At 40.6% G+C, this 25,729-nt stretch overlaps 1 long non-coding RNA gene across 3 annotated transcripts; it reads right to left on the bottom strand.

Moving 5' to 3' along the window:
* Positions 1-10,157: 10,157 nt before the first annotated feature.
* Positions 10,158-12,541, bottom strand: LOC145643333 (uncharacterized). Of its 3 annotated transcripts, XR_014121876.1 has the most exons (4): positions 11,475-12,541; positions 10,594-10,695; positions 10,442-10,516; positions 10,158-10,318 (listed from the first exon to the last, which is right to left on the bottom strand). It is a non-coding gene; the product is annotated as an uncharacterized LOC145643333 (long non-coding RNA). The 3 variants fall into 3 exon arrangements; XR_014121877.1 differs by lacking the exon at positions 10,158-10,318 and having other exon boundaries at positions 10,388-10,695; positions 11,475-11,523; positions 11,824-12,541; XR_014121875.1 differs by lacking the exon at positions 10,158-10,318 and having other exon boundaries at positions 10,404-10,516.
* Between the last annotated feature and the right edge of the window lie 13,188 nt (positions 12,542-25,729).

Genomic DNA, 25,729 nt, shown 5'->3' with positions numbered 1-25,729 from the left:
TTGCTGGCAAGCCTTTAATGTTGCTCACAAGAACATGGACCAAATTCGTATGTACACCGGACAGGTTCCAGAGTACATCAAAAACTCAGTTGGGCTCATAATACAGGAGGATGATGGTCTTGTCCAAGCCTTCTTACCAGCTGAGCTTCAGAACATTGCGCACATATCATCAGAATGCTTAAACCTGGCCATCATGACTGAGAAACAATTCTCAGATATCATCAAGCTGATGCAAGAACTGGTGGAGGCTTTGGTGAATGCAAGACAGAGTCATGATGAGGAGATGGAAGAAATCAAGAAAAACATTGAGATAGCAAAGATTAAACGGGCTGAAGCTAAGGAGGCAAGCGACAGGGCCGAGGCTGCTTTCAATCTGGCTAATGAAAGATTAGCTGAGGACAGAAGGGCCTACCAGCAAGCAATGAAAGATTTGCCAAGTGGATGGGGCCTTTTTGGCCTGAAGCTAATATCAAGTATGTCAGAGCAAGCAATATCAATAGCCTGTGCGTTTGCAACAGAATTTCTTCCAGGACAAATTATCCAAACCTATCTCCAAGCGGACACTATTACACCAAAAGCCATAACACATGTGATCAAAAACTGAAAAGGCACTCCTGAAAGCCACAGAAACATGGCCACTGGAATGAAGAGTAACGTGGATGAAATGTTGGCAACAAGTAACATATTTTCTAAATCTATAACATTTCTACTAGTGGTTGAGAAAATGGAAGAACTTTGCAAAGGTAAGGAAATAAATTGGCCTGAGGTGTATGATCAGGAGAAGCAAACGGTAAAGTCTGATTACTTGGTGGGACTATTTCAGCAAGTCAGCAGAGATATACAGCAAGAAGCTGAATGCCCGATTAAATCCGAGGCACTAGGCATCTGTGACAAGGGTATCTCCACTTTAACAGAGCTAGGTAAATATGCTCCAGAGGGGAAATGTGATGATGCCAAAACAGAGGAGCTTATTAAAGCCATTGACGAACTGAATGTAAGGGCCATGGCCTTTTATTCCAAAAGCAAGTCTTTTACAAATCAGCCATCTTTCTTGACAGCACCCCCCAAGTCAAGTCAACAGCAAATCTATGACTCAGCAAATACAGATGTGGTCCAGATGCACTTAAGACAATCTCATCTACGTCTACAAATGGCTGAAACCCAGCTAAAAATTGCAAATGAACGGAACGAGAAGACTATGGACAACTTGGATCAGAAGAAAAAAGCTCTTGCTGAAATTGTGAGTGAGCTGAAACATTATAATCTCAAGGAGATCGACTTCAACAAGAGAATTGTGGTGCTAGCGAAAGGCCTGGAAATCATGGGGCAGGTGAAAGAACAGTGGGAGAAACTGGTGCACTTCTTTCAGATCATTTCAAACATTGTTAAGACCACTCTTAGTGAAAATCTTAAACATTTTAAGCAGACTGTTGAAATAGCTGTAGAGAACAACTACACCTACAGCATGTTTGTCAAAGACAAAATCTACACTAATGCTCTGAATGCTTCTGCCTACGCCTATTTGGTTAACATGATGTCTACCACTTACACTGAGGTGTCTGTCCAGTACCTGATGAACAATGTCAGTACTCTGGGAAGACTGATGACCATGGATCCAAACTCACCTCAGTTCCTTGCAGAGATTGACAAGTTAGGGAAGGAATGCGAATCTGCCCAATAATGGTATCAACAGCCTTGCAGCAAGAAACAGGAAGGAGTTTTACAACAGATGCGAGGAAAGAATAACTCAAATCAAGACAATCCTTACCCCAGCACTGGCCCCACTGAGTGAAAAGGACAATCTCAATCTGAAGAAGGCAATAGATGCAATGAAGGAACCAATTCAGAAGGTGGAGGAAGACAAACCAGCAACTGAGATGAAGGCTATAACTGAGGATGATGCTGACCAATATGCATAACTTCATAATAGTGCATTTAATAGTGCATTTTCCTATACTTTTCTTTTCTTTTTTCTGTCATTTTAATGTAGTATGTATACAGTATTACATTTGACAAAAACATGATTAGAAGGTTTGACCTAATTCCTGTCTGTTAATTTATTCTGAATAATCAATTTTGTTCTTTTGATTAAATTACTGCAGCATCATACTGTCTCGTATTGTTTTTCTTTGTGATTCAAAGAACTTTAAAATCCAAGAGGTAATATGTATGCCAAACAAACAAACAAAAAAACATTTCAGATTGCAGAGTAGCTATTACTAATTATTAGCTATTGCTCATCTCTTTTTCAGTAGAAAAAAGAAATTGGAGTTTAGATTTACTAAAGTGTAATGAGTGAACTAAAGCCATTAGATTTGAGTAAACTCACAATTCTTCACACATTAATTGTGTTGCACATTGAGTGTGAGTGCAGTGTGGTGAACAGAGGAATACAGGCTCAGTAAAGGAAGTAGCAGTTCTTAGCAGCTAGGGTGGTACTGATGGGCCCAACATCTTAGTAAAAACAAAGTCTGACACTTTACACAAAAAAGAAATCACAGACACTATGATTTCATTATTTCAAAACATTAGCTATAATGAATCATTTTAGTGAATTATTATGATTATGAATTATGACTGCTCAAGTAAGGACATCCATGTATGCAAACAAAGCCATTATAATAAACACTCTCTCTCTCTCTCTCTCTCTCTCTCTCTATATATATATATATATATATATACAGTGCATCCAGAAAGTATTCACAGTGCTTCACTTTTTCCACATTTTGTTATGTTTCAGCCTTATTCCAAATTGGATTAAATTATTTTTTTCCCCCTCAAAATTCTACACACAATACCCCATAATGACAAAGTAAAAAAAGTTTGTTTGGAATTGTAACAAATTTATTAAAAATAAAAAAAACAAAAAAATCACATGCACATAAGTATTCACAGCCTTTACCATGACACTCAAAATTGAGCTCATGTGCATCTTGTTTCCACTGATCATCCTTCAGTTGTTTCAACAACTTGATTGGAGTCCACCTGTGGTAAATCCAGTTGATTGGACATGCTTTGTAAAGGCACACACCTGTCTATATAAGGTCCCATAGTTGACAGTACATGTCAGAGCACAAACCAAGCCATGAAGTCCAAGGAATTCTTTGTAGACTACTGAGACAGGATTGTATCGAGGCACAGATCGGGGGAAGGGTACAGAAAAATTTCTGCAGCATTGAAGGTCCCAATGAGCACAGTGGCTTCCATCATCCGTAAATGGAAGAAGTTTGGAACCACCAGGACTCTTCCTAGAGCTGGCCGCCCATCCAATCTGAGTGATCGGGGTAGAAGGGCCTTAGTCAGGGAGGTGACCAAGAACCCAAGGGTCACTCTGACAGAGCTTTAGCATTGCTCTGTGGAGAGAGGAGAACCTTCCAGAAGGACAACCATTCCTGCAGCACTCCACCAATCAGGCCTGTATGGTAGAGTGGCCAGACGGAAGCCACTCCTCAGTAAAAGGCATAAGACAGCCTGCTTGGAGTTTGCCAAAAGGCACCTGAAGGACTCTCAGACCATGAGAAACAAAATTCTCTGGTCTGATGAAACAAAGATTCAACTCTTTGGCCTGAATGCCAAGCATCATGTCTGGAGGAAACCAGGCACCGCTCAGCACCTGGCCAATACCACCCCTACAGTGAAGCATGCTGGTGGCAGCATCATGCTGTGGGGTTGTTTTTTGGCAGCAGGAACTGGGAGACTAGTCAGGGAAAGATGAATGCAGCAACATACAGAGACATCCTTGAAGAAAACCTGCTCCAGAGTGCTCTGGACCAGGGTGAAGGTTCATCCAACAGGACAATGGCCCTAACCACACAACTAAGATAATAAAGGACTGGCTTCAGGACAACTCTGTGAATGTTCTTGAGTGGCCTAGCCAGAGCCCAGACTTGAACCCAACTGAACATCTCTGGAGAGATCTGAAAATGTCTGTACCCCGGCGCGCCCCATCCAACCTGATGGCGCTTGAGAGGTTCTACAAAGAAGAATGGGAGAAACTGCCCAAAAATATGTGTGCCAAGCTTGTAGCATCATACTCAAAAACATTTGAGGCTGTAATTGCTGCCCAAGGTGCTTCAACCAAGTATTGAGCAAAGGCTATGAATACTTATGTACATGTGATTTTTGTTTTTTTTATTTTTAATAAAGTTGCAAAAACTCCAAACAAAGATTTTTTCACTTTGTCATAATGGGGTATTGTGTGTAGGAGTTTGAGGGGAATTTTTTTTTTTTTAATCCAATTTGGAATAAGGCTGTAACATAACATAAAATGTGGAAAAAGTGAAGCGCTGTGTGTGTGTATATATATAAATATTTGCCATTTAGTGATAACCACTGAAAAGATATGGAATGATGAAATTTATGTAGGGCCATTCTAATGTACTACTGACCAATCATTCTCTGCCTCAGGAAGTGTCCTTAATCTCTTATCCAACTCTCTGAGAAAAGGAGAGCGATAGAGAGAAACAGACAAAGAAATATGTAAATGTGCAAAGTAAATGTGTGTATCTTGCTTATGGTCAAAGAAAGAAATCTAATAATTCTGTACTAGACAAATGTGTGACAGATTTACTTAGAGAAGTAAAATAGTTTGAAGAGTTCAGAGTTTTAATAGTGTTGCAGAAGAACAACAAAAACATTGCCTGAATTTCAGAATCCCAGAAAACAGGCACAGAAAATTTGAGAGCAGACTGCTAAATTCAACTAAACAATCCAAAAGAGCAGGGGGAGCAGTGCCAGTACCAGACAGCGATGGCGCAGGTCGGGACACTCTATGATGCTGTTGCAGACCAGATCAGGATGACGGACATGCTGTCCTTCTTCAGTCTCCTCAGGAAGCAGAGCTTTCTTCACTAAGGAAAAAGTGCTCAGGGACCATGAGAGATTGTTTGTGATTTTAAGAGAGTGTATGTTCTCACTCTTCACTGTATGTATTGGGGTGTGAGGCATTTGCATCCTTCTGTAGTCCATAGTCATCTCTGTTGTCTTTTTGACAACCAGAGAAAGGCTTGTCTGGAGAGACTGTGACAAAGGCTTTGACTTCTTTAATTATTTCTGTATTGTTTTTCATGGTATAAATAAAATGTAAAAAGGCAAATCTAAAGCAAACATATGAATCTAATTAATCTAATTAAGGCTAAAGTGAAAAGAAAGCAAGCCCACAATAATTTATTCTATTCTGTGTGATGACAATGGAATTGTCAACAAAACCAAAACTGTGATGTCACATGGAACCATTGTCATAATAGCTATTCTTTTAATCTGCTTGACAAAGGTAAAATTGGTCAGTCTGTTGACAGAAATGGGAGGTTGCAGCAGCAAAATGCAGTTCTGCTGCTCTCACAGAAGATCTTCGAAGAAGAAGAAAACGAAGATTTTGTTGGACAGGAACACACAAAAAGCAATGAGTAGATTGCAACAAGAACTACCTGACAGAGTAGATACGAAGGAAATTAGAAAACGACACTGTGTTAAAATTGGAAAATTTGAGGAAGAATGTAGTGGGAAGGAGTTGGAGGAGAAGCAGAAGGAGACAAAAAATGAACAGAGTGAAAGATGGCACCTGAAGAGTGAAAGAGAGGATCTAGAGAGTGAAAGACAACACCTGAAGGGTGAAAGAGAGAATCTTGAGAGTGAAAGACAACACCTGAAGAGTGAAAGAGAGGATCTAGAGCGTGAAAGACAACACCTGAAGAGTGAAAGAGAGGCTCTAGAGAGAGAAAGACAACACCTGAAGGGTGAAAGAGAGAATCTTGAGAGTGAAAGACAACACCTGAAGAGTGAAAGAGAGGATCTAGAGCGTGAAAGACAACACCTGAAGAGTGAAAGAGAGGCTCTGGAGAGAGAAAGACAACACCTGAAGGGTGAAAGAGAGAATCTTGAGAGTGACAGACAACACCTGAAGAGTGAAAGAGAGGCTCTAGAGAGTGAAAACCAAAACCCAAAGTGTGAAAGAAAGAACCTGAAGACGTTATGGGACAAAGTAGTGGGGAAGAAAACTAAGCAGCAGCGCATGGGGAGAGCCATGGCTTTGGAAGCTTTGTACTGCTCAAAGGGACCACACACTTCCCAAGGAGGACCAGCTAAAGAAATCGGTAGTATGCAGAAAGGTTTCCCGAGCACATAAAAAGGCTATGATTACCAACTGGCCAAAGAGACAGATGCTGTGCTTGACTACATCAGAACTATGTTTATAACCAGTCAATATGAACTTCTACCAATCCATCCAAAACCTGATAAAGGAGACCTGAATGACGATACTACTGGAACTACAAAATTACTGGGACTACTACTATTTAACATTCTGAAAAAATAAAAATGAAAAAGTCCTCATGTTCTTTAAAAAAAATAAATCAATAAAATGTAAAAAGCTCAAAAAGCTTTTTTAAACATTGGCAACTGTGTATTTGATTTACCTCGGAATGGGTGCAGCTGGTTCATGGCGCATGTGTTCGAGCTTTAGCCTCTGTATTTGGCATTTCAGTGCATCGAGCAGTTGAAACTATAGCAAGCAAAGGCAAAAGGAGCTGTGCGGTCGATGTTTGTGCAAGTGGTCTTCCACATAGTCCCATGCTGTGCTGGGTTTAGGGTGTGTTTGCAGGGAGAGCCCAGTGCTTACAGGCTAAGAGGATTACAGTGGAGCATTGCAGGGACTGTCAGAATACAGAGCGCGCGCGCGCGTGTGTGTGTGTGTGTGTTTTCTCTACACATTTGGAAGAGAGAAAACAGAGCTGTGATGTAGTTGATAAAATTGCAGGCCTGGCACAGGCTCTGCTCAGAATGGTGAGAGAGCACTGGAGGAGTTTGGGAGTTTATTAATAGCGTTTAGCTCACTACAGAAGGATTAGATCAGGGCTTTGCTGGGAAGGATGATGATAGGGTTTGATCACACCATTTAGCACAACATTGTCATGTCCATGCTTGTGTATGGTGATTTAGACGGTTGAGAGAGTTGAGAGATAATTTCATGACAACGAACCAATTAAAATCAAAATTATTCACACTGTGTTGACAAGAGACACACACACAAACACACACACACAAAGAGAGAGAGAGAGAAACAAAAAGAATCACAATCAGGGCTCACCAGATCTCTCAGAGTCTCTCTGACAGGCCCTAATCCACTCCGCCAATTGAAAAACAGAAAGTAGCAGAGAGAATAGCAGTGTGGCAGTATATGAATGTGCCCCCAACAAATATATAATTCACACACACACACACACACACACACATCTTTCACACTTACACATCCATACTCACATGTACACATGTATACACCATTGAACTACACACATCTATATTCACATGCACAAACAAACACCCCACACAAATGTTTGGTCTTTGTGCAAATTCACTTGGAGGTAGGCCAACATTCTAGATATAAAATATGTGACAATAAACATAGCCTCAGTAGGTTTCATTTCATGCATTTACATCTTGATCCACACAAACACTTTCACACTCCTTTGCCTCACACTCACAAACACAAGAAACACTCGGGTGGCCTTCGGTAGCAGGAGGGATGTCAGTGCACAAAACACTGGCTTGAAATGTTTTTAACCCCCATTTCAATGAAGACCATCATACCTTGCAAGGTATAGCATTCTTTCACTCTCCTGGACAACCTCAGGCTGTTCCTGGAACCAGCAAAGCCAGTGGTTTTGGCCTCTGTCTGAAGCACAAAGGGGGTATGCAGGAGGCGTAGCGGAGCATGTCAGGAGGGTGGGCAGAGCCCTCTCCCAGCAGTGGCAGAGGAGAAAGGGCACATGGAGCACAGTGGCTACGGTTGACACCTGCAGGAGGCGACATGTGGGCAGGGCCAGTATGAGCCCACTTGGACCCATCTGCCACCACAGAAAACTCACCTGCTGTGTGTGTGTGTGTGTGTGTAGATTTGTTGACATTGTTCATGAGTCAGTGAATCATGTTGTTGGTGGATATCATGTTTTCAGCTCACAAATATTATAAATAATAATACAGGTAATAAAACAGGGAAGAAAGTAGATGTTAGCCGGTGCAGCATTTACTTAATTCATTATTCATCTTTTATGTTAGTGTGTAACTCTCATATTGTAGTCTCCTGAAAGACAGACAGAGGCAAATATAGGCAAAGATAGCATTCAACTGTTATTCAGGGATATCCCACCATTGGGAGTGGACGATTAGGGGTGCTGGAGTAGGAAGGTATTTGTAGTACATTCCTGTTGTAGGCCTTCCTATAGTGTTTAACTGATTTCCATAACTGAAATACATTATAATGTTTAAAAGTTTAGAAACGTGAGCATAATACTCCAGAAGATGTAGCGTCCTGGTGTGTGAATGAGTAGTAATCTTTCTGAAACAATAAGTTTGATTTAATTCTCGTTTTCATTTCCTTGTGGATTGTATTATTTTATGTGAAACATTTGACTCAAAATAAAGAAATAGTGCAAAAATGTGAAAAGGCACTACAGGATGCATCTTGAATAATCGAAAACCTCGACCAGATGTTGTAAACTTAGAACAGTAATTATGTTCTAAGAATGTTGATAAAAAAGAACAGGAATTTACAATATATACATTTGCCTGCATAGTATCCCAAGTGTTCCATCGACTACACTCTTCTGGATGAGGATCTCGGATGTTGTTCCTGGGATCTGCTGGAGCCACTCTCCCAGTTTGATGGTCATCGTCCCTAAACCCCTGGTGCCCTGATTGCTACCAGAGCCAGTGTTTCCTCTTCTTTTAGCGTCTCATGTTCCTTGTTGCTGATGTTGCTATCTCTTGCGATTGCTACATCTGTCACTATGACTCTTTTCTGCTGTTTATCCATCACTATTATGTCTGGTGGTTTAGCTATTACCATCTTTTAAACAATTTTCTGGTATACGATGTCTTATCAAAGATAACCCATCCACACTCTAAGAGCATCCACACCATCATCAATCAAATTCTTCGTCTGAGCAGCTGTCACTACTACACAGAGATACACAGAGACAGAGCGAGAGAGAAGGATGAAAGTGAACACAGCAACAAATGAAAAGAACCAAACACCATCAATTCTTACCTACCTCAACCCTCTCAGTTTACAGAACAAGCAAATGTGAGAACTGTGACTCACCATTCCCCCCCACCACCTGGAGCTCAGGATACTTCTGTTTAATGTAGTTAATCATGCTGATCTGAAACACCGAGTTTCCCTGAGATGAGTCCTAAAACAATAGACACAGCCTTCAGACCAAATTCACTATGTCCAATCACAGTCCTGTGTTACACAGCCTCATAGCAAAAATAGTTTGTCATTTGATTCAGGCACCATACTCAGGATGGAGACTAATCCCACTCCCTTTAGGACCTTAAGACCTACCAGCACCACCACGTCCACTCCTGCCTGCACGAGCAGGTCCAGCCGGTACTTGTCATCCTCACGGGTAACGATGGCAGCGCCACACAGCAGCTGTTTGCGGGAGTCTTTAGAGGCCAGAGGGTAGTCTCTGTTCTTCTTCAGATCAGTGCGAGCAATTATAGCCACCAGCTCATCACTGTCGTTCACAATGGGCAGTTTACCTGCAATCAACAAGCGTCCCCACGACCGACCCGTTACTCAGAGAAGAAGTGGAGAAGTGAAAATAACCTTTCAAAGTCCTTTAGAAGCAGTTTCACTTCTCAAGCTGAAAAGATGAAGAATCAGACCTTTTTTTGCTGCACTGCAGGATGTCATTGGCCTCTTTGAGTGTAACACCTGCTGGTGCAACCAGTAAATCTTCCCTCTTTGTCATTGCCTGGCAAATATCACAAATAAATCACAAAAAGATGTGAGTTTAAAGAATATGATTTTATACACACACACACACACACACACACACACTCACACACACACACACACACACACACTTATATATATACACATTTTTTATTTATATATATATATATATATATATATATATATATATATATATATATATATATATATATATATATTTTGCCCTCTTTCACACACTGACACAGAAATATCACAATTTCATAATAGTTCTATTCCACCTATATTTTTAAGCATTGTATGTCATATGTGATTCATTTGTGTTTTTAAAAACCTTTTGTATATTGTATGTACAATCAAAGATGAATCAGAAACCTCCTCCAACAGACGGTCATAGTCCTTCTCTGAGAGGAAGTCAATGTCTCGTGACGTCACGATTCCCACAAGCTTGCTGCCCATCTTGCCGGTTTCGGTGACAGGGATTCCAGAGAAGCCGTGTCGCACCTTGGCCTCAAACACATCTCCGACCGTGTGCTATGGACTCATCACCACCGGATCCGCGATGAAGCCCTGCTCGAATTTCTGCCATGACACCATATATTGCTCTGCTGATGAGAGGCCTCAGGGAAGCTTGTGTGTAAATTTGCATGTTCAACGTGTTGTTCATTATATTCCTATTAAGACAATTCACTGAAAGTTTGACACCTTAACTTTCCGGACTTCATTTGCTTGGAACTCTGGGGTGCAATTGTGATGGATGATCCCAATACCGCCCATGAGCTGTAATACAAAATCACAGAAAGCTAAATGGAAAAGCAACAGGACTTCATGGTTTTGAGTGTGTGGGGGATACTCACAGCCATAGCGATGGCCATGGAGGATTCAGTCACAGTATCCATGGGAGAGGAAATAAGCGGCGTCTTCAGGGTTATCTTCCGGGTCAGAGCACAGGTCAGATCCTGAATGACAGACGCAAATGGTAACAGAAAGGAACCAATGTTCTACAGAACAATTATCTTTGTTTATGTTCATGCTTGTATTTTCATACAGACTATGCATTGCACAAAGATAAGAACAGTTTGGGGTGTTACTTTGGACAGCTTTCACATATGCACACATCTCTGTCCCATTATTAATTTGACTTCAAGTGACTTGAATGTGCTCATTCAAAGCACAAATATTGCTGTTTTTATAAGCAGGGCATCAGTTTATCCTCCCTGTGGTAAGACAGACAAAAACATCCTACGTTCTCTCCCACATTCCAGCACACACACACACACAAAATGTAACACCAAATTTAAATACCACAATATATACTATCCCATATCCATTACACATGGGAATTTTGGTTCGCTCCTCCCTCACACTGTCATACACACACACACACACACACCCCTCAGCCTCTCTGCCTGTGACAACACACCCTATGCACCTGGGATGCCAACACCACCTATTTTGCACATCTTATTTGTACTCCTTCATCCCTCTCTTACACTATGCCACACTCCACCCTCTGTTGTAGTCGTGTTCGCACTACATGGCAACTGACTCAGCTCCTCCATCTCACTGAAGGTAGAGGAGACCGCCAGCTCCCTAATTAATTAGGAAGATCCCGCCCCCTTCACTAAATCATTACTAGATGTGCTGTATTTACTGAAACACACACACTGGTAAGCCCTTATGGGGCATGTCAGGAAACCTGCTGAGCTGTTTTGGTGCATTTTGCAAAAGAACTCACCACTTCATCTGAGGTAAAGTCAATGAAGCCAGGCAGGATCAGAAAATCACTGAATCAAAGACCACAGAACAAACAAACAAAGAAAAACAAGCCAAATAAAAAAATATATACCAATTAGTTCACTGAGACATACATGCTACACTCTCACATTCTCATATCAGTTAGTGCATCATATACCAAATGACCGTGGGGAGTTCCACACACCCATGCTGATAGAACGAGGAGACATGACTGATGATTGCTCCCATAGCCACCTGCGACTAGCAGAAGCTCGGACACTTTGTGTGCATACATGTGAGGTCAATTTCAACTTCAAACTTCATGTCCCAGTAGCATGAATTGAACATACCTGCTTGATTTGCAGAGTTGAGCGCATATTCTGGAGTATGGAATAAGTTAATCTACCTAAGAGTATGTTGTCCAATGATGTCGTGTTAATGTTCTTAAGCATGCGTCATGTCACAGCCTATCCATTAAAGTGGCATTAATGTCCCACCACTGCTTGAGAGGACACGGGAGACAGAGAGGCAGCCAAAGGAAGCCTAACTGTAAACAAAATAGAGCAGCGTATGCGAACATCCGTGTGTGAGAGAGAGAGCATCCCAGCAGTACGACAATCATAAGGCCACAGTTGAGAGTGTCCTCTAGTGTGGGATCTAGTGCAGATAAAGCCTCCATTACAGAGATTAAAGATGGCGGCCTAGTGGGCAGAAATAGACAGAGACCTCTTCTCAGCTAGATAGTGCCTAGGGATACATCTTCACATCTTTGATAACATCATCAAAGAAAGCTCTTTGCACTGCCCTACTTGAAAAGCAGAACAAGAGAGGTCATGATCTCCAATTCTGTCTATAGAAATCTATAGAGGCATTACTCATTATGTCATGACCCTGTTATCTATTAGAAACCCACAATTTATCTGAATTAATTATTCATAAATAAATTGTCAGCTTCATGTTCATTCAGATTTCAGTGGAGATCAGCAGGGGTCTATTACTGTGTATTATTATTCATAACACTGTGCCTGCAAACTGTGTGAACAGACACACACAGGTTATTTTCCAGTCCCTGAGTGCTTTTGTAGCACTGCTTGACAGTTGGTGGAGTGTTCCCTAAAAGAGCCTCTGAGCATGATGGATTCGGTAGTAGGAGTTTAGTGAGCAGAGAGGAAGAAGACTTACGAGTGCAGGCCATGAACACCCCCCTCCAACTGAGCAGACATGGTCCTCTTCTCAAACTTCAGATCTCCAGGGTACATCATAGAGCTACACTCAACATAGAAAACGACATTACACACAAGCATTCACTCACACACAGCTTCCTCTCTTCCATTTTCTGCTGAAATTCCAAAGAACCCTTGATGCTATAAAAGATAAGAAAGACCATAAATAGAAATGTGTTTGTAGACAAAATATATCCTAGCATTTGTTCTGATGTTTTTCAGTGTACATGAAAAGGGAAATAGAATCATCTTAACTCACATCTTGTTTTTTCGGTAGATGAGTACTGCTGTTGAGCCTTCTTACACTGACAATGGTTTTATTTAAGCCCTATTCAGTAATTACACAACACTGAAAACATCACAGTAAAACAGCAGTATGACCAGCACTTAAGAGTAAATACCTGAGTGCTTTTCACTTGGCTTAGAAGATTTTAAAGCATGCATTAATGCTACATAAGACCATATTGGGGTATTTGAGAAAATCAACAGCGAAGCTAAAGGTCCAGAGATTATAAAGGTTACCATGAAAGTGATGCACATAATATGGGTTTTCCAAGAAACTAGTAAACCCAGCTGACATTTGCTAGACAGCAAACATTGGAGGTGTTAGTGGACAGGACATATCTACAATAAACCTTTTATATTTGCTTATCAGGGAGTGTGTATTCTCACAACAGTTCTGAGGAAAATTGCAAATAAATGAAAATCCAGGAAGTTGCCAACAAATTTGATTCTTTTCACTAAACAATGGTTTCTCAATTGCATGCATCTGCGTGCACAAGGAAAACAACTCCTAAATAGAAATAGCATTATCACATTAAATGATTGAAGGTATATGATCACAGGAAACAAAAGAAAGTCTGATTACCTTTAAACTAGGTTTGAATCCTTCAAGCAGACAACCTCAGAGCAATGGAAAACTGAGCCAAAAGCAAAAACTTTGGCCAAGTGGGAAAAGGCCATCCATAATTACAATTTTTTTCATTACACTAGCATAATGTTCTTAGTGGTTGCAGCCTATTCTGGTAACACCCTCATAGTTTTAGCAGGACAAACATTATAGAAGTATGGATAGACTTGCTTGGTGAATGTTTGTCTGAAAGTGTGCACATATCTGTTGTTGAGAGGATCAAAGAAGGAGATCAGACCACTCCCAGTCCAGGAGCACTCTGATCTGCTGGAGGGTCTGCTTCATGGCAAGAGGCATCAGCCTCTCCTCTGACACTCCTATCCCATATTTACCCTTGTACTAACCCACTTGCCACAAGCCATGCTTTATGAGGTCCTCACAGCCTCACAGAAAAAAAAGTGATACAGCCTATTAAAGAACGTCACATTTAAGTTACACGCTTTTTTTCTGTACTCGCACTTCCTCCAAATGTCTCATAGAATCAAATCATTTTCAACTTGCCATGAAGTGGATACAAATCAACAGAACGGCATAAAGAGAAACCACAACAACAAATGAATAAACAAAACAAGACTTTCCATGTTCAACTTGACATCTTTATTAGTTGGTAGTTGTTTAGTTGTTTTTATTTTTTGCTTTCTGCAGAATATGTAAGCACCTGTTTCCACTAAAATATAAACCACTAAACAGAACTAAAGTGCTAAAAGACATATGTGGAAAAGGAAAACATTACACGATCAAAAACAACCATATTTTGTGCATCTTAATAATTAATTAAATTTCAGTTCTAATTCAATGATTACATCCAACACATTCCATGATTACATCCAACCAAGACATAGAGGTTTTGCCTGTTAGAACACAGGGGAATCTTTTTAGCAATATATATTGCTGACTGAACTGACTGGCATCTATTTAGTGCAAATATCATGGTCATTCCATAGAAAACTACAATAAACACAAGCTGCAGTACAAGATCTCATCATGCATCTTACTGAGATGTAATCTGATCTCCATGTACTGTTCAGAGGAACTCAAAGTCTTTGTCCAGCTCTTTGAAATTAAAATATTAAGTCACAAATAATGATTCCTATGAACATTAAACATATGTAACAAATGTGTCTTTTATTTGAATATATAGTGTTCTAGAGTTAAGGCACTCTGAGTAGAAGTATTCTCTCATAATGAATGAGACTACTGTTTGCGAAGGCAGGAAAGCCTCTCTCAGTGAGCTTGAAGGTGAATATGTGGACATGTGTATGACATAGAAGCCCATGCTCTGTGTCAGGCCTGTATTGCTATGACCCTCTGTGGAGGCTCTACTTCACAATGAAGGGGATTAGCGCTTTTGCCCAGTACCCACTGGAGAAGGTCCTCTCCAAGAGCAGCTCCCTTCTCTGGGCTCCACACCCACACATACACACACACACACACACACACACACACACGCACAGGGCCCACATCACACATGCACATATACACCAGTGACCCAGCAGAGTCCCTGATTGAAAGCCCACAAAGCCCAGAAGAAGCTTATAGGAGCAAAAGCTTCTAAGTAAGCAGGAAGAAGCTGCTGAATAGGACAAACACCACCTCTGCTCAGCATATCTGATTGGGGGAAATTTGTGTGAGTTCCTCAGAAGCAACATTTAAAAAAAATAACAGGCACATTGAAAGGAGAAACAGTAATTTCCATAAACTGTAAGAAACAGGTGAACTGGGGTTGGCAAGAGAAGAGGTTAAGAAAGGTCTGCTTGTGTGTGCACATGTGTGCATGCATACCAGCTTGTTCAATATTATTTTTCATTTTTATCACATACTGAAAGTTGCCTAGGTGCTCTGCTACATCAGTCACCATTCCAGAGGCCTTGATCCTGAAAGAACATGCAGGAATGGATGTTGGCAGATTCCATGTGCTGAATGTACACATAGAATTAACAGATACAGAATATATCCTCCTACAAGAGAGGTTTATTGGTAGCTACAAATACATAAAACAGTTTAGTCAAAGTGCTTCCAAAAAAGATCTTATAGCAACTTTAATGATAAAGCATACCAGACTTCACAAGTATTTTTGTTGCATAATTATCTCTGACTCACCCACTAGAGGGCACAACATCCCTATTTAGTCATTTAGTGGTAGTGAATGGCCTGGGCCAATTAAAATTAGACTAACCTTAGCCTTCTATGTTTTATTAAGTTATCCTCTCTTCATTATGTTACACCTACATGATTCAATTATTTCTCCAATTCCCACAATGCCTTAGACTCAACCGTCACACTAATCCTTTAAGGTAGAAGTTCTCCTATTGATTAGTTGTCAGCCTTAGTCAGCTTTATGATTGTATAAGAGACATTAAATTTAAATTATTCAATTGTTTAGTTATTGCAATTAATTTGTTTAAAAAATGTTACAATGGTGTAATAGTCAGCAAATATATCTATGTGTAAGGATATAGGCATGCAAATTGTGATACAAGGGTACTTATTTATGCATTTTTGATGATGATTATACTACTGCAGCGCTTTGTGATGCTAATTAGACTACTGAAGTGCTGTGTGATGCCAGCTAGACTACTGCAGTTCTGTATGATACCAGTTAGACTACTGCAGAACTGTGTGATGCTGATTAGGCTAATACAGTGCTGTGCGATGTTGATTGGACTGCTGCAGTGTTGTTCTTTATGGGCTTCCTGTCTGTGGGTTAAAGAAGCTGCAGAACATTCAGAAAATGGCTGCTGGAGTTCTTACACACACCAGCTTAAGGGAACATATAACTACTACACTCAAACATTTACACTGGGTTCCTGTTCATGGCTGTGTGCAGTACAAAATCCTTCTCTTGGTTTTTGCCCTCATGGTCTGACCTGTCCATCCCTTTCTGGTGTTCCTCATATGTCTTTTCCTTCACTCTGTCTCCATCCCTCTGACACTCATCTGCTCTCTGTCGCTCACGTCACACTCTGCACTATTGGCGTTTCTAGAGCTGCAGACCCAAGGCTTCTTCCTCCAGCTGCTCATTTACAATAATTTCATAACTCATCTCTTTGTCTGAGATCATTTCAACCTTTAATTGGTTACTATAGTATGCACTTGCATCAATATTATGTCTATTTTTTTTTTACCAGTTTTATTCCCTCCTGTTATCTTATTTATATATTTGAAGCTTCTTTATATTTTATTTGACCTTTTTTATATTGTATGATCTTGTAAAGTGCCATTGGGTAACAAGAAATGCACGTAATTTCTTAATTAGAATAAAATTCTTCTTCTTCTTCTTCTTCTTCTTCTTCTTCTTCTTCTTCTTCTTCTTCTTCTTATTATTATTATTATTATTATTATTATCAAACATTGTATTGATCATCCTTTCAAAGGTTGCTGGTGTTACTTTTGGGCTATTATTATCAAATTTAGAATGGTGCGTTTTGCCTGGAATTAGTTTCTTTTGTATTGAGCAACCTAATGGAAAAAGTTGTTCTTGAGCATATAATCTACTATTTTTCACTTAATGAATCGTTGATTTCAAGCATGCCTATAAAGCAGATCATTCTACGTGCACAGCACTGACAAAAATGATCGACAAGATATTTTTACAAGAAAATGATGGTCGGAATCGTATTACTTGACTTTACTGTGGCATTTGTTATTAACAAAACAAAGTATATATGGGTTTAGTCTATGGTAAAACAGCAGTTTCTCCTCCCCTAGATGCTTTCATTGTGGTGTTTCCCAGGGGAGCTGTCAGGAAAGAGCTGTCTAAGCTCTGGTTAGCTGAGAATGAATCTGCAAGCCTCACACTGCCCTGTCAGTAAGGAGAGCGAGCATGCCTCTCTCATGGCTCAGAGCTCAGGAGAGGCTGGCCTGCGGTCTAATGGGCGTCTTTAGGAATATCTGTGATAGTTAACACAATATAAATTATGCGAGAGCTCAACATAGTCACACTGCCAGGCAGGTTAGTTAAACCAAAACCCAAAACAGATGCAGCGTGCAGATCTGTATTGTCTTGGTCACCACAGTATGGAACAAGTTACCAACTATGATCATGGGAGTACACAGTTTTGTTGGTGGAGCCCAGGAAGAGCAGCTGCTACCTCAGCTAATGGGGATCCAAATAAAGACACGAAAAACAAAGAAATTTCAGTAGTTATAGGAAGTAAAGCTGTTCTGTAGAATTCAGAATTACAACTCAGATTGCATATGTTTGCAGGACAAAGTTATATTGTTTTGCTGACAAATATGAAAGGATGATATCAAAGTTGTTGTTTTGGAGCAGAACAGCATCTAGTCTGGTAGGCTACTACTTCAACTACTCACTTCTTCAAGAGGTATCCACAGTACTTCAGGTACAAACCGTTCTATTCTATCCTCTACAGATTTCTGTGAGTTTATGTTTGCATAATATGAATTTCTGTTTACATTCATCAACTTTTTTATGAAATATACTGTATAGTGAATTTGTTGAAGTCTACACCATAATGAAGTTTATGAAAAAACAATGTTTATGAAAAAAAGCATTTAAATGCTCCTCAATCAAAGAGTATTAATTTTGTAAAATGGTGGGTAGTTAAAATAGTATTATTTTCTGCTTTCTACTAATTTTACTTCACTTGTTGTGAAGGAAAAAAAAACTACTAAGCAACCACATGTAACTTATGATGTGTTCTAATCTGAAATTGTTTAGTGGATGAAACACTGCAGGTGCTGTTGTTGTTAGTGCTAACTGCTTTATAGTACAGAAATAATAAATGCTGAATCTCCTGATTGTCTTATTATCGCAAATTTTCTGCCTTACTCTATTTGAGGGAAAACAATGGCGCTGTCAAAGCTCAACCAAGCTACTAAGAGTTTCACCAAAGCACAGGATTACAGAAATGACATGATGCTGCTGATGCAGCCCTATGCTAACTGGGAGCAGTATCTATTGCCGGCACCCGTCTCCATCGATTTACTGGCTCAGCTGGTACGCATTTCTGCTGCTGATGACTTCTCCATCAATAAAAATCCACCAAAAGATGGGTTCAAATTCATCAGATACCCCAATTCTTTTAGGGCCTGCCTCTTTCAAGTATGTAATGGTTGCTGGCAAGCCTTTAATGTTGCTCACAAGAACATGGACCAAATTCGTATGTACACCGGACAGGTTCCAGAGTACATCAAAAACTCAGATGGGCTCATAATACAGGAGGATGATGGTCTTGTCCAAGCCTTACCAGCTGAGCTTCAGAACATTGCGCACATATCATCAGAATGCTTAAACCTGGCCATCATGACTGAGAAACAATTCTCAGATATCATCAAGCTGATGCAAGAACTGGTGGAGGCTTTGGTGAATGCAAGACAGAGTCATGATGAGGAGATGGAAGAAATCAAGAAAAACATTGAGATAGCAAAGATTAAACGGGCTGAAGCTAAGGAGGCAAGCGACAGGGCCGAGGCTGCTTTCAATCTGGCTAATGAAAGATTAGCTGAGGACAGAAGGGCCTACCAGCAAGCAATGAAAGATTTGCCAAGTGGATGGGGCCTTTTTGGCCTGAAGCTAATATCAAGTATGTCAGAGCAAGCAATATCAATAGCCTGTGCGTTTGCAACAGAATTTCTTCCAGGACAAATTATCCAAACCTATCTCCAAGCGGACACTATTACACCAAAAGCCATAACACATGTGATCAAAAACTGAAAAGGCACTCCTGAAAGCCACAGAAACATGGCCACTGGAATGAAGAGTAACGTGGATGAAATGTTGGCAACAAGTAACATATTTTCTAAATCTATAACATTTCTACTAGTGGTTGAGAAAATGGAAGAACTTTGCAAAGGTAAGGAAATAAATTGGCCTGAGGTGTATGATCAGGAGAAGCAAACGGTAAAGTCTGATTACTTGGTGGGACTATTTCAGCAAGTCAGCAGAGATATACAGCAAGAAGCTGAATGCCCGATTAAATCCGAGGCACTAGGCATCTGTGACAAGGGTATCTCCACTTTAACAGAGCTAGGTAAATATGCTCCAGAGGGGAAATGTGATGATGCCAAAACAGAGGAGCTTATTAAAGCCATTGACGAACTGAATTTAAGGGCCATGGCCTTTTATTCCAAAAGCAAGTCTTTTACAAATCAGCCATCTTTCTTGACAGCACCCCCCAAGTCAAGTCAACAGCAAATCTATGACTCAGCAAATACAGATGTGGTCCAGATGCATTTAAGACAATCTCATCTACATCTACAAATGGCTGAAACCCAGCTAAAAATTGCAAATGAACGGAACGAGAAGACTATGGACAACTTGGATCAGAAGAAAAAAGCTCTTGCTGAAATTGTGAGTGAACTGAAACATTATAATCTCAAGGAGATCGACTTCAACAAGAGAATTGTGGTGCTAGCGAAAGGCCTGGAAATCATGGGGCAGGTGAAAGAACAGTGGGAGAAACTGGTGCACTTCTTTCAGATCATTTCAAACATTGTTAAGACCACTCTTAGTGAAAATCTTAAATATTTTAAGCAGACTGTTGAAATAGCTGTAGAGAACAATTACACCTACAGCATGTTTGTCAAAGACAAAATCTACACTAATGCTCTGAATGCTTCTGCCTACGCCTATTTGGTTAACATGATGTCTACCACTTACACTGAGGTGTCTGTCCAGTACCTGATGAACAATGTCAGTACTCTGGGAAGACTGATGACCATGGATCCAAACTCACCTCAGTTCCTTGCAGAGATTGACAAGTTAGGGAAGGAATGCGAATCTGCCCAAAATGGTATCAACAGCCTTGCAGCAAGAAACAGGAAGGAGTTTTACAACAGATGCGAGGAAAGAATAACTCAAATCAAGACAATCCTTACCCCAGCACTGGCCCCACTGAGTGAAAAGGACAATCTCAATCTGAAGAAGGCAATAGATGCAATGAAGGAACCAATTCAGAAGGTGGAGGAAGACAAACCAGCAACTGAGATGAAGGCTATAACTGAGGATGATGCTGACCAATATGCATAACTTCATAATAGTGCATTTAATAGTGCATTTTCCTATACTTTTCTTTTCTTTTTTCTGTCATTTTAATGTAGTATGTATACAGTATTACATTTGACAAAAACATGATTAGAAGGTTTGACCTAATTCCTGTCTGTTAATTTATTCTGAATAATCAATTTTGTTCTTTTGATTAAATTACTGCAGCATCATACTGTCTCGTATTGTTTTTCTTTGTGATTCAAAGAACTTTAAAATTCAAGAGGTAATATGTATGCCAAACAAACAAACAAAAAACCATTTCAGATTGCAGAGTAGCTATTACTAATTATTAGCTATTGCTCATCTCTTTTTCAGTAGAAAAAAGAAATTGGAGTTTAGATTTACTAAAGTGTAATGAGTGAACTAAAGCCATTAGATTTGAGTAAACTCACAATTCTTCACACATTAATTGTGTTGCACATTGAGTGTGAGTGCAGTGTGGTGAACAGAGGAATACAGGCTCAGTAAAGGAAGTAGCAGTTCTTAGCAGCTAGGGTGGTACTGATGGGCCCAACATCTTAGTAAAAACAAAGTCTGACACTTTACACAAAAAAGAAATCACAGACACTATGATTTCATTATTTCAAAACATTAGATATAATGAATCATTTTAGTGAATTATTATGATTATGAATTATGACTGCTCAAGTAAGGACATCCATGTATGCAAACAAAGCCATTATAATAAACACTCTCTCTCTCTCTCTCTCTCTCTCTCTCGCTCTCTCTCTCTCTCTCTCTCTCTCTCTCTCTCTATATATATATATATATATATATATATATACAGTGCATCCAGAAAGTATTCACAGTGCTTCACTTTTTCCACATTTTGTTATGTTTCAGCCTTATTCCAAATTGGATTAAATTATTTTTTTCCCCCTCAAAATTCTACACACAATACCCCATAATGACAAAGTAAAAAAAGTTTGTTTGGAATTGTAACAAATTTATTAAAAATAAAAAAAACAAAAAGATCACATGCACATAAGTATTCACAGCCTTTACCATGACACTCAAAATTGAGCTCATGTGCATCTTGTTTCCACTGATCATCCTTCAGTTGTTTCAACAACTTGATTGGAGTCCACCTGTGGTAAATCCAGTTGATTGGACATGCTTTGTAAAGGCACACACCTGTCTATATAAGGTCCCATAGTTGACAGTACATGTCAGAGCACAAACCAAGCCATGAAGTCCAAGGAATTCTTTGTAGACTACTGAGACAGGATTGTATCGAGGCACAGATCGGGGGAAGGGTACAGAAAAATTTCTGCAGCATTGAAGGTCCCAATGAGCACAGTGGCTTCCATCATCCGTAAATGGAAGAAGTTTGGAACCACCAGGACTCTTCCTAGAGCTGGCCGCCCAGCCAATCTGAGTGATCGGGGTAGAAGGGCCTTAGTCAGGGAGGTGACCAAGAACCCAAGGGTCACTCTGACAGAGCTTTAGCATTGCTCTGTGGAGAGAGGAGAACCTTCCAGAAGGACAACCATTCCTGCAGCACTCCACCAATCAGGCCTGTATGGTAGAGTGGCCAGACGGAAGCCACTCCTCAGTAAAAGGCATAAGACAGCCTGCTTGGAGTTTGCCAAAAGGCACCTGAAGGACTCTCAGACCATGAGAAACAAAATTCTCTGGTCTGATGAAACAAAGATTCAACTCTTTGGCCTGAATGCCAAGCATCATGTCTGGAGGAAACCAGGCACCGCTCAGCACCTGGCCAAAAAAATCCCTACAGTGAAGCATGCTGGTGGCAGCATCATGCTGTGGGGTTGTTTTTTGGCAGCAGGAACTGGGAGACTAGTCAGGGAAAGATGAATGCAGCAACATACAGAGACATCCTTGAAGAAAACCTGCTCCAGAGTGCTCTGGACCAGGGTGAAGGTTCATCCAACAGGACAATGGCCCTAACCACACAACTAAGATAATAAAGGACTGGCTTCAGGACAACTCTGTGAATGTTCTTGAGTGGCCTAGCCAGAGCCCAGACTTGAACCCAACTGAACATCTCTGGAGAGATCTGAAAATGTCTGTACCCCGGCGCGCCCCATCCAACCTGATGGAGCTTGAGAGGTTCTACAAAGAAGAATGGGAGAAACTGCCCAAAAATATGTGTGCCAAGCTTGTAGCATCATACTCAAAAAGATTTGAGGCTGTAATTGCTGCCCAAGGTGCTTCAACCAAGTATTGAGCAAAGGCTATGAATACTTATGTACATGTGATTTTTGGTTTTTTTATTTTTAATAAAGTTGCAAAAACTCCAAACAAAGATTTTTTCACTTTGTCATAATGGGGTATTGTGTGTAGGAGTTTGAGGGGAATTTTTTTTTTTTTAATCCAATTTGGAATAAGGCTGTAACATAACATAAAATGTGGAAAAAGTGAAGCGCTGTGTGTGTGTATATATATAAATATTTGTCATTTCACTTTTCTTGGGGATTAATTAGTCCAGAGGCCTATAAGAGCTTGTCAAGGAAAAAACGTGTGTATGGGTGCATGCATGTATATGTATATGTATATTAGGAACCAAGCATTAAACCATTAAGCTGCAATAAAACTGAGACACAATTGTCTTGGAGAAAAGAAAAACCATGTTCAGTTAGCACAGGCTGTATCAAAAGCCATAGAACCAGAGGACATTAAAATCATAATTCTCACCTTGCATAATCTCTCATGATTCAACTGTATATGTAAACAGATATGCATTGGTGTGTTGTAAGGTGTTCTGCCATTATCTGATGATATGTTTGCAGAAAGTGTGTTACATCTCTAGAGAGACAATTGCCTCCTGGCCTCTTTTTGGTGGAGAATGGAAAAAGATACACATATACACAGACCCGCGCACGCATGCACACACACACACGCACGCAGCATTAGTTTAGCTGCAGATGCAGTTACTGCATCAACACTTCTAACGTGACTGCCATGTGGCCTCTGCAAGTCCAACCCTCATCAACATGTGCTTCATGTATCTGGATCTCTTTTTATCTCATTCTTATTTTTTATGTCATTCTTTCTCTTTCTCTCTTATCCCTATAGGCTCTATTTGCTTTCTGCTAGCAAACAAGAGGTTAAAAAGACTATAAGAACCATCTCATGTACAGACAGTGGAGGGGGGGGTTGAGGTGTGAGTGTGTATGCACTCGTGTCTGTATTTGCCAGTGCCTCTGCCTTGCAGAGCTTGAAATGAGTTCAGAGGCAGTCTGGAGGTGAGACTGATCTCTTCCTTCCTTCTTTCTTCCTCCCTCCTTCTCCCTCTTTCTCTCTTGTTCATTGCCCTGGTTTTAGGAGTGTGATGCGATGGATTTGGGAGCGGAAAAGTACACAAGCGGATGTATGGGCTTCTGCTGCCCCTCCTCTCCACCCGAGAAGCCGATCCATGTCCTATCACCATTCCTGTGAGAGTGTGCATGAAGGGGAGAGAGAAGGAAGGGAGCCAGTGCTTGTGTGTGTGTTTGTGTGTGTGTGTGTGTGTTTGTGTGCATACGCGAATGTGTGCATGTCCCAGCACCCATTCTGAGGGGAGGAGGGAGCTTTAACTGGCCGTTGGATGTCACAGAAGCAGGAGTGTGTGAGAGAGCGCAGACAGAACAGCCGGGGGTCCTGACGGAAGAGGGAAAGACTGTGCGGAACGACAAGACAAGGGGCTGGCACGTGGACCTTTCAGCCAGCGCTTGCAAGGCATTGGACAATAGGAGCAGGCTGCACTACAACTCTCTGCCTGGAGCCCAGAAGCTGGTGTTGCCTGAGTCTTGACTTTGCGTTTTCTGAACGTTACGGCAGAGAGCCACTGTGCTGGGGGTCTCGTGGGCATTGCCAGTGTGCTGGAGGTGCTGGGTGTTACCTGTGCAGTGCGTCTAAGGTTTGGGTGAGGGAGGGAGCAGCAGGGGAACATGGCTGTACAGCTGATGCCTGAATCCGCCATCTGCCTCCTTATGGTAAGTGAAGTGTTCGATCCCCTCCAAGACAGGAACACACACACACACACACACCTATAGCAGTGACTGCCACACCCTAGGGACAAAGTCTTCATTGGTCTCTCTAGCTAGATTGCTCTAATGTATTTGATTATTGTTCTCTAACACTCCCACCCTCCCTCTCTACACTCTCCCTCACTCTCTCTCTCTACCCCTACACACAGCACTTTGACCACGTGTACCTCTGCAGTAGAACAGCAGAACTAATGCAGCATAGAGATCATCTCTATACTTAACATTATAATAATAATCTGCAATGCTTGAGAAATGCAGACTGTGGAATGTGGATTTTAAAATTGCAGGTCACCTTACCAAATTGTGGACTATTAAATAAAGTTTGTTTTATTATGCAGACTGTGTGTGTGTGTGTGTGTGTGTGTGTGTACACTGACTATTTCCCTTTGTTTGTTTTATCATTTTTATTTTCATTGCAAAATCTGATGTGTGTGTAGTCTTAAATAGCGTCTCATATGGAAGGTAAACACATACTTTCAGAGTTAGACTGATTTGACTGAAACACTAATCAATATCTTAACATTGTTTAACTGCAAAAGTGTATAAATGGTTTTGATAACCACTGAAAAGATATGGAATGATGAAATGTATGTAGGGCCATTCTAATGTACTACTGACCAATCATTCTCTGCCTCAGGAAGTGTCCTTAATCTCTTATCCAACTCTCTGAGAAAAGGAGAGCGATAGAGAGAAACAGACAAAGAAATATGTAAATGTGCAAAGTAAATGTGTGTATCTTGCTTATGGTCAAAGAAAGAAATCTAATAATTCTGTACTAGACAAATGTGTGACAGATTTACTTAGAGAAGTAAAATAGTTTGAGGAGTTCAGAGTTTTAATAGTGTTGCAGAAGAACAACAAAAACATTGCCTGAATTTCAGAATCCCAGAAAACAGGCACAGAAAATTTGAGAGCAGACTGCTAAATTCAACTAAACAATCCAAAAGAGCAGGGGGAGCGGTGCCAGTACCAGACAGCGATGGCGCAGGTCGGGACACTCTCTATGATGCTGTTGCAGACCAGATCAGGATGACGGACATGCTGTCCTTCTTCAGTCTCCTCAGGAAGCAGAGCTTTCTTCACTAAGGAAAAAGTGCTCAGGGACCATGAGAGATTGTTTGT

This window comes from Electrophorus electricus, unplaced genomic scaffold (assembly GCF_041902795.1).
Source record: "Electrophorus electricus isolate QZ-2024a unplaced genomic scaffold, ASM4190279v1 Scaffold53, whole genome shotgun sequence".
Lineage (NCBI taxonomy): Eukaryota > Metazoa > Chordata > Actinopteri > Gymnotiformes > Gymnotidae > Electrophorus > Electrophorus electricus.
Note: the sequence above shows the minus strand (reverse complement) of the source record. Positions and strands in the feature narration are given on the sequence as shown.